This window comes from Microcaecilia unicolor, chromosome 2 (assembly GCF_901765095.1).
Source record: "Microcaecilia unicolor chromosome 2, aMicUni1.1, whole genome shotgun sequence".
Taxonomy (NCBI): domain Eukaryota; kingdom Metazoa; phylum Chordata; class Amphibia; order Gymnophiona; family Siphonopidae; genus Microcaecilia; species Microcaecilia unicolor.
This window is the reverse complement of record NC_044032.1, coordinates 370,940,100-370,949,527: the sequence shown is the minus strand read 5'-3', so window position 1 is coordinate 370,949,527 and position 9,428 is coordinate 370,940,100.

Sequence of the window (9,428 nt, the reverse complement as noted above, 5' to 3'; positions counted from 1 at the left end):
GACACTTTCCACCATAAGTGTAAGAGTTAGAGTGGATTATGGGCCTGGGTCCTACTCTAAGAACTGATAGCTGCTATAATATGATTGGCCAAAACATCTGAGGCTGTCATAGAGGCTGGTATGTACTGTTTCTTTCACATCTTTGAGGGATGGGAGGGGGGCAGTGATCACTGGGGGACTAAAGGGTTCATTCCTTTATTCCTCCAGTGGTCAGTTGCTCATTTAGGGCACTTTTTTGTGGCTTACTCATTTTTAAAATAGGTTTAGCACAAAGCATCTTAGTTTTAGTACTGAATGTTTTGGTTTTGTTTGGTTATGGCATGAAAATGTCCAAGTGTTAGGGACACACTAATCCCACCCCCAACATGTTCCCAACTCACCCCCTTCTGATTTGGATGCACTGCAGATGAATAGCATAGATAAACATCTGTAAAATATGTTCTGAAAACAGCAATTTGAACGTTTTGGCAAGCAAAACATCCAAATGCTGCTTTCTGCCACTTTATAAACGTTTTTTTTCTTTCGAAAATAAGCCCCTTACAGGCTCATTTTCGAATGACATGGAAGTCAAAAAAGTGACATAAATTGGCACTTGGACATCCTTCTCACAGAGACGTCCAAATAGATATAATCGAAACCCGATTTTGAACGTCTTTGTCAGAAGTCCGTCGTAAGGACGTCAAAATCCCAAGGGGGCATATTGGAGGAGTGTTTGTGGCGGGACTTGGGCATTCCTAAGACGTGGACATCTTTGAGCCATAATGGAAAAAAGCAAAGAAGTCCATGACTAAAACTTGGACGTTTTCACCCGGACGTGTTTTTATTATGAATAACCAGCTGATCACTGGAGTGAATCGGGGGTGACCTTCCGTTACTCCCCAAGTGGTCACTAACCCCGCCCACCCTCAAAAAACATCATTAAAAATATTACTTGCCAGCCTCTATGCAGGGCTGCCGAGAGACTGGGCCAGGCCCAGGACAAGCCCGCCCCCGGGCCCCCCCACCCTAGGTCGCTGGGCCCCCCTCCATCCGCCACCGGGCTCTCTCTCCACCCCCGGGCCCTCTGCACTGACCTTAAGCACGTCACCTTCGAAAGCACAGCAAGCAGCGGCAGGCCACTCCTTCCTTCCGTGTCCCACCCTCACGGAAGTTACGTCAGGCGAGGGCGGGACACGGAAGGAAGGAGTGGTCTGCCGCTGCTTGCTGCGCTTTCGAAGGTGAGGCGCTTAAGTTCAATGCCAGGGAGCGACGGATGGCGGGCGGGCCAGGACTGTGGCAGCGGCGCCGGACCCCACCTGGAGGCCCAGGGAATTTTGTACCCCCTGTCCCCCCCTTTCGGCGGCCCTGCCTCTATGCCAACCTCAGATGTCATACTCTGCTCCATGACAGTGCATGCAGGTCCCTGGAGTAGTTTAGTAGTAGGTGCAGTGCACTTCAGACAGGTGAACCCAGGCCCATACCCCCCCTACCTGTTACATTTGTGGAGGAAATAGCGAGCCCTCCAAAACCCACCACAAACCCTTTGTACCCACATATAGGTGCCCTCCTTCACCCGTAAGGGCTATGATAGTGGTGTATAGTTGGGGGTAGTGGGTTTGGGGGGCTCAACACACAAGGTAAGGGAGCTGTGTACCTGGGAGCATTTTATGAAGTCCACTGCAGTGCCCCCTAGGGAACCCTATTGCTGTCCTGGCATGTCAGGGGGACCAGTGTACTACAAATGCTGGCTCTTCCCACATCTAAATGGCTTGACTTTGGACGTTTTAGACTTGGTTGTCTTTGCGTTCGAAAATCGTCGAAAATCAAAGACGTCCAAATCCAAGGACGTCCAAATCCAAGGACGTACATGGTATTTTTGAAAACAAAGATGGACGTCCATCTTTTTTCGAAAATTACCTTTCCCCGCCTCTGAATTTGGACGTTTTACAAAGAAGTCTAAATTCCAACTGAGATGTTTCTTTCAAAAATGCCCCTCTTAGTGTGCTAAGGTTTTTCAGTTAATATATAACTTAAAATTTAACATGGCAAACTATTGAAGAGTCCAGTATTTTTACAAGATATATATTGCTTATATTTATTTAAACGAGGAAAAGACCTCAATACACCCGGACGCTTATCTGAATTTTAGCTTCTTTGACTGGGGTTGTAATATTCATCATCGGTCTGTCAACCTCGTGATATTACATTTTTAAAAATTTTTCTAAAATCCATTTTTATTCTAATCCTTTAAGTTTAAAACATAAGTTTTCTTGGTTTCTTATCACTTATTTCTCTTGATTTTTCACTGAAAATACGTTTTCATATTGGACTTATTTTTTATATATATAGTAAACAGTCGGGCACTTAGCTATCACTCAACGGTGGCCAGACCTGTTGCACTTCAACTGCTTCTTCAGGGGCTGTGCAATGACATTCACAAGTTTTCAAGGATGGTGTCTCACCTACAAAAAAAAAAAAAATTATATATATATACATACATATATATATATATATATATATATATATATATATATATATATCTTTCATTAAAGAGAAAACTCTAATTCTTAGCTAATATACAATGTTTGTACTTTCTTATATATATCATCATGAACAATCTTGTGCACATCTAATTTAGTATTTTAACTGACATTTCATCTCATCCTATACGTCGCTCTCTGCAACAAGTCAGGAAATAGCTGCCAGAGTAGTTTCTGCTCTTTTCAAACACACGGTCAGTCGATTTTCGACCAATCATTAAACAGCATTTTTTAAAATCTCCAGATCAATTAATGATGTCCTAATTATGTAATTTTACACGGTGTTCTTTTTGTTTGATTGTAAAATATCAATATTTTCAAAATATCAATTCGCTGGCTACAGAATTTGATGTTTAGTCAGTCATAAAGAAAAAACCTCATTGCACATTATTCTAATTATTAATTTGAGTTTTTTTTAGACATTATCTAAATTGTGTAATTCATTAATTCTTTAATTTTTGCGTGATTATAGATGCTCTGCAAAATATCAATAAGTGTATTGTGTCATTAGTTACTCATAAAATATGTGGTATCAAAGGAAAAGCCTCATTAATGTTATTTCCTAAACATTAATTTTTAACAGGGATGAACTGAAAAGAATCCGTTAGTCAACTGATTTAATAATTATCCAATTTGTTAATTTTTTTTTGTCTATGCTAAATATACTTGATGATATGAAAACTTGCCACATTAATTACGTTCTTCCAACTGATAGGTTCTGGTGCATTTTATGTGCTTGATATAACTTCAAAAACATGTCATGCTTGATCCTGTGCTTTTAAACAGAAGCTGGTCATTCTAATAGGCAATAGACTTTCATTTTCAGTATTCGTTTTTGAACTAAATTGTAAATTCTTTTGGATTCTTTTGATTCGTGCACCATAGTATGTTGATCAAAAAAACGCTCGCCATTCAATGAGATTGTTTAAACCAATAGTAATGTGTTGAGCTGATGAATCCATTTCTGTTCTTGCTGTAAGAAAAGTTTTGCACGATCTCCTCCTCTGATGTTTGGTTTAATGAGATCAACAACAAAACATTTCAAATCGTCAAAATTGTGGTTAAATTCTTTGCAATAAGTAACTAGTGGACTCTTCAATATTTTCTCGCATTTGATTGGTTAGGGCCACAGTTATCTTTCTCGTTTTTTGATACCAACTTAAAATGTAAGCCATATTAAATGCAAAAGTTTAGCATTAACGGTTAAGAGTCTTCCCAGCACTTTCAAAAGTGCTGCCTTGCACTTCATATGCTCTCTCCTACACTCCAGAACAGATACTGTGGAAGGCATTGTTCACTTTTTTAGGCTTGATTTGGCTTACTTGCTTAAGCTGTCCCATCCATTGGCTTACAGAACAAACAGGTTAGCATTAAAATCCTACTCATCCTTGATATACACATTTGGCAACCTTACATTCTGCTTCTGATGGACATAACTAAGGTTTCATTTCTAAAATAATTGTATTCCTTTTAGCTTTTTTAAATTCATACATTTTTGTATTGCTGTTTATATTAACAGTTTAATTTACAGTCCCTCCTTTTTAATTAGCCGTATGTAATTAACAGTCTTCTTGGATGTTAATTATTTATCTTTTTAGCATATGCTGTGTTGTCTTTGTAAAAAAACTCCTTGTTTTATTAGTCATTACTTTTCATATTCTTATAATAAGTTACATATATTTTAATGCATTGTAATTGTATATTCCTTTTAATTTGTAGACTCCTGAAAGCAGGCATTTTTCACTGTCGAGTCTTTTGAGTTTTTTACACTGCTTTTTTAATAAAGTTTGATTATCTCTTACCTCCATGGTGTCTTGGAAGTGTCTTGTTGATCACACTACTTTTTTGTTTTTTTATCTTTATCCTCGTAGCAGATCTAATTTCTCCACTTTTGTTGGTATTTTACTTGTACAGCTAGCAGTACATGTATTCAGCCTCTGGGCAACTAGCAGTGCACATGTATGGCCTAGGTACATGTTGTTGTTTTTTTCATGCAGGCACTACACAGCCATCTTCCACAGCCAGGGGACCTCACAGATACTAGGTACTGCACATGTAAGCCAGGCTATTCACGTGCTTCCATATTTGGATCCACCTTCAATGTGTTGACTCCTTTCATAAGCAATCAGGATTTGCATGCCTACTATAGTATTATCCATTTGTATCTTTATACATTTTTTCCACTTTTTTCTATGTTTTCCCCAGAGGACAGAAATAGATTTCTTTTACTTGGCGCATATATGTGCATCTTGATAACAAGATGGCTGACCCAGACTGTGGGGAGCTATGAAAAATCTCACAATTTGAACAAATGAGGCCTCAAAACACAAAGACCAATGTTCTAACCAAACATGTCAATCTATCCCCAAAGGGGTTTCCAGATATTATCATCAGCCCCACTAAATTATGTATCGCCATAAAAAAGAGAGCAACAACAACAACACCACCAAAAAAAAAAAAAAAAAAAAACCTTCCAAAAATGGAGAAAAAAGTTGCTAACTAAAAAAAAAAAGGGGGGGGGGGGGGGAAACACACAGTCTGTTTTAGTCATTAAAAAACAAAAATATCCACATCAAATCCCCAAAGTTCCAACACACACCACTGGTAGCTCATGACATATCAAAATACAGTCCAACAAGTACTCAGCTTGACTGAAGAGGTATTTTTCCCCAATATCAGCTCCTCAATTTGCTTCTATTCCAGTGCATAATGGAACTCTCTTCAAGTGTCGCAGAACATGCACAAATTCCAGCTGTCCAAAACCTAGCTTGTAAAATATGCACCGTTTTCTGTACGTTTTTGCTAACAAGTCAAGATCACACATCCATGACTTATCTAAAATGGTGCTGTAAAGATTTTTCTTAGTCTTTTAGAGACCACACCCATAACCCATAAACTGCAGGGCTATTCCCTGTAACATTTTATATTAAGGTTTAATCTATGTGCCTCAATGCTGCCATCTTCTGGGCCTGGACATGCACTGTAATAGAAATAAACCAAAAACAGACCGGTTAATATTCAGCCAGCAACACTCGGGGTCCAATATTGAGACCATGGGAGGCACGCTGAGCCATTTCCAGTCTCACTATCGAGCTGGGGGTGGGGGAGGGGGTTTACTGTTTTTTTGTGCTGACTTGTTGGCTGAATTAGGCCCAGATATTCAATGCTGGGACATGCCTGGGCAGTGGTATTGAATATCAGGTCTGTCTGAGATGGCTGCCGGCTGTTATGTAGGTCTTGGCCAATATTCAGCCGGAACCCACATAAAACACTTATGCATGTCCTGGCTGAACATCCTCCAGGACCCACCTAAGGAGATATCAGATCCTTCCCCCCAAATCCAATCCCCCCTCCTGCCCCCCAAACGTGTCAGGACCAATTTCCTAGCCTCTCCCTTAATAACAAAAGGCCCCTTGACATCCCAACTCCCCTCCCAATTCCTAGTAGTTTCTCCTTCATTGTTGTTCATGGCTAAGTGGGGCAGAAGCAAACCCCACTCACTCTTTCTGCTGGTGGCTCCTGCTTAAAAATGGTGGCTGTGACTTCTAGAAGTAGTCTTGTATTACTATTGCTAGGGGCTGACCCTAACGGTAGTAATGTGAGACTACTCCTGAGATTGTGGCTGCTACTTTTAAATAGGAGCCACCAGGGGCAGGGGCAAGTGGGGTTCACTGTTGCCCAACTTAGCCACTGGACCACCAACAAAGTTAGGGAAGTCCAGGAGGGGGGTCAGGATGTCTGGGGGGAGCCTTCTGTTGTTTGGGTTAGAAAGGGAACTTGGCATGTTGGGGGCATCCGGGAGGAAGAAGGGGGACATAGGACAGGCGGGGATGCAGAACCTATGCGAATGCCGGCTAATATTCAGTGTCGCGTTCACATAGTTAAGCAAGCATTATTAGGACTCCCTTTTGTGCATTCTTATCTGCCTGCTTAGCTATGTAGGCACCGACATTGAATAGTTCTGGAACCCACATAACTCATAAGTACATAAGTATTGCCATACTGGGAAAGACCAAAGGTCCATCAAGCCCAGCATCCTGTTTCCAACAGTGGCCAATCCAGATCACATATACCTGGCAAGAATCCCCAAAAAAGTACAAAACATTTTATACTGCTTATCCCAGAAATAGTGGATTTTCCCCAAGTCCATTTAATAACGGTCTATGGACTTTTCCTTTAGGAAGCTGTCCAAACCTTTTTTAAACTCCGCTAAGCTAACCGCCTTTACCACATTCTCTGGCAACGAATTCCAGAATTTAATTACATGTTGAGTGAAGAAAAAGTTTCTCTGAATCGTTTTAAATTTACTACATTGTAGATTCAGCGCATGCCCCCTAGTCCTAGTATTTTTTGAAAGCGTGAACAGACACTTCACATCTACCCGTAGCCACTCATTATTCTATCATATCTCCCCTCAGCCGCCTTTTCTCCAAGCTGAAGAGCCCTAGCCGCTTTAGCCTTTCCTCATAGGGAAGTCGTCACATCCCCTTTATCATTTTCGTCGCCCTTCTCTGCACATTTTCTAATTCTACTTTATCTTTTTTGAGATATGGTGACCAGAACTGAACACAATATTCGAGTTGCGGTCGCACCATGGAGCGATACAAAGGCATTATAACATCTTCATTTTTGTTTTCCATTCCTTTCCTAATAATACCTAACATTCTACTTGCTTTCTTAGCCGCAGCAGCACACTGAGCAGAAGGTTTCAACGTATCATCAACGACGACACCTAGATCCCTTTCTTGGTCCATGACTCCTAACGTGGAACCTTGCATGACGTAGCTATAATTCGGGTTCCTCTTTCCCACATGCATCACTTTGCACTTGCTCACATTAAACGTCATCTGCCACTTAGACGCCCAGTCTCCCAGTCTCGTAAGGTCCTCTTCTAATTTTTCACAATCCTCCCGCAATTTAACGACTTTGAATAACTTTGTGTCATCAGCAAATTTAATTCCCTCACTAGTTACTCCCATCTCCAGGTCATTTATAAATATGTTAAAAAGCAGCAGTTCCAGAACAGACCCGACTCCACCCTGGGAAAGCCCTACTCCTGCCAAGATTAGAGTTGGCTGGCTAGGGTCAATATTCAACAGCACTCTGTGGTTAAGTGTCACTGAATATCATCAAAGAAAAAAAAGCACAACTGGGCCTTCAAGACTGTGACAACAAGAGTCCTTTATTAAAAAGAGACCTGACATGGGCCATGTTTTGGCGTCAACGACACCTTCCTCAGGGGTCCAATTTTAATTGCAAAGTGTACAAAGTTGGAAATTAAATTCCCCAATCAGAGGAAGTATGGTATTGTTGCAAAAGCATTGTCTCAGCTACAGCAATCAAATACTTCGTTAAGCTCCTGTCAAAATGCCGTCGGTCAAATTTTTATCATGGCCATGAAGAAAATGAAGTAAACCAACTAACACCTAGCCCCTAAGTTAATCTTGGCCAGAAGAAGCAGAAGTAGATAGTCTACCTCTACTTCATTAAGCATAAAAGATTCAAGGAAATCACAAGGACTGCAGGACCAGAATACTGAAAGCTATAAATTTCAATAAGCAAAACAGAAATTGCAGTTTCAGTGCTATGGTCAACCAAAATCCCATTTGACAAAGATGTAGAATATTTGATTTATCTATCAAATAAGAAAGCTGAATAAAGACAGCCTTTTCAATGCAAATTGGAGACTGGTCAGTAACTAGGACATAAGAATAGCCATACTGGGTCAGACCTATGGTCCATTTAGCCCAGTTTCCTGCTTCCAACAGTGGCCATTCCAGGTCACAAGTACATAAATTTCCAGCTTTGTTTCTTACAGGATTTTATTGAATAATAGCCTGCTTCAAGAAACCTGGCACATAACTAGTACATAAATTAATCATTGTAGAATAAAAGCAAAAGGCTCCATGTGGGATCTCACAGCCAAAGGGAGGGCAAAGGGCCCAATGGACAGGTTGCAAGTCTTGTGAAAGAACTAAATTGTCAAGATAAAACTAGAAAGTAAATGAAATTAAATCAAAGAATTAGAGCCAGTGAAAGCAGGTGATCCAGGGGCTGAAGCTGGAATTGTATCCAAGAAGGAAGGGTCAACTGGGCTATGAGTCCAGGACTGGTGAAACAACTCCAACAGGGTATTTCTATAAAGTATTCATGAACAGTTACATGCCAATAATGGTATGTGCCTACGTCATTAAAATGATATATAGTATATGAACACATACCTATGTATACGCCAAAATTCTGCCTAAGTGCTATTCAGTAAATATGTACATATCTTACATAGCACACATTTTAGAAGTAGGCATATACATGAATAGAGTCTGGGCAGGACTCACATGTACATCATGTATAAAATGCTATATGTTAAGTGCAGACATTTACACCTGCTCTATGGCTGATGTTAAATGCTCACATCTAACTTATAGGTATGTATTTTCTCTGTTATGCTAGCATGCTATAAAGAAAAGTAGACGCATACTTCCTTTATAGAATAGAGTCCTGCCAGGCTTCCTCTGGGTGACTTATTTATAGACATCCAGATATATAATTGGCCCACATATCCATAACTTTAGAGATAAATGGATCAATATTTAATCATCAAAAGTCAATGTTTTTCTTAAATGTTTGTCACTGCCAGCTAAATTAGATCTGGATATTCAGTTCCTGCTCTGGTACAGGTAGTAGCACTTAATAACTGGATCATCAGAGACTTCCAGAAATTAGTTGGGTACCTGGATAACTATTTGGACAAGTTAGGACTGATATTTATGTCATCCTACTCATAGGCGCCGACTCCATGGGTGCTGTGGGTGCTCAAGCACCTCCAATAATTGAGGCAGTGGCGTGGGCATAAAGAGCCTGTCCCTCCCGCTCCCTGCACCATCCCGCTCCCTGCCCTACACCGCTGTC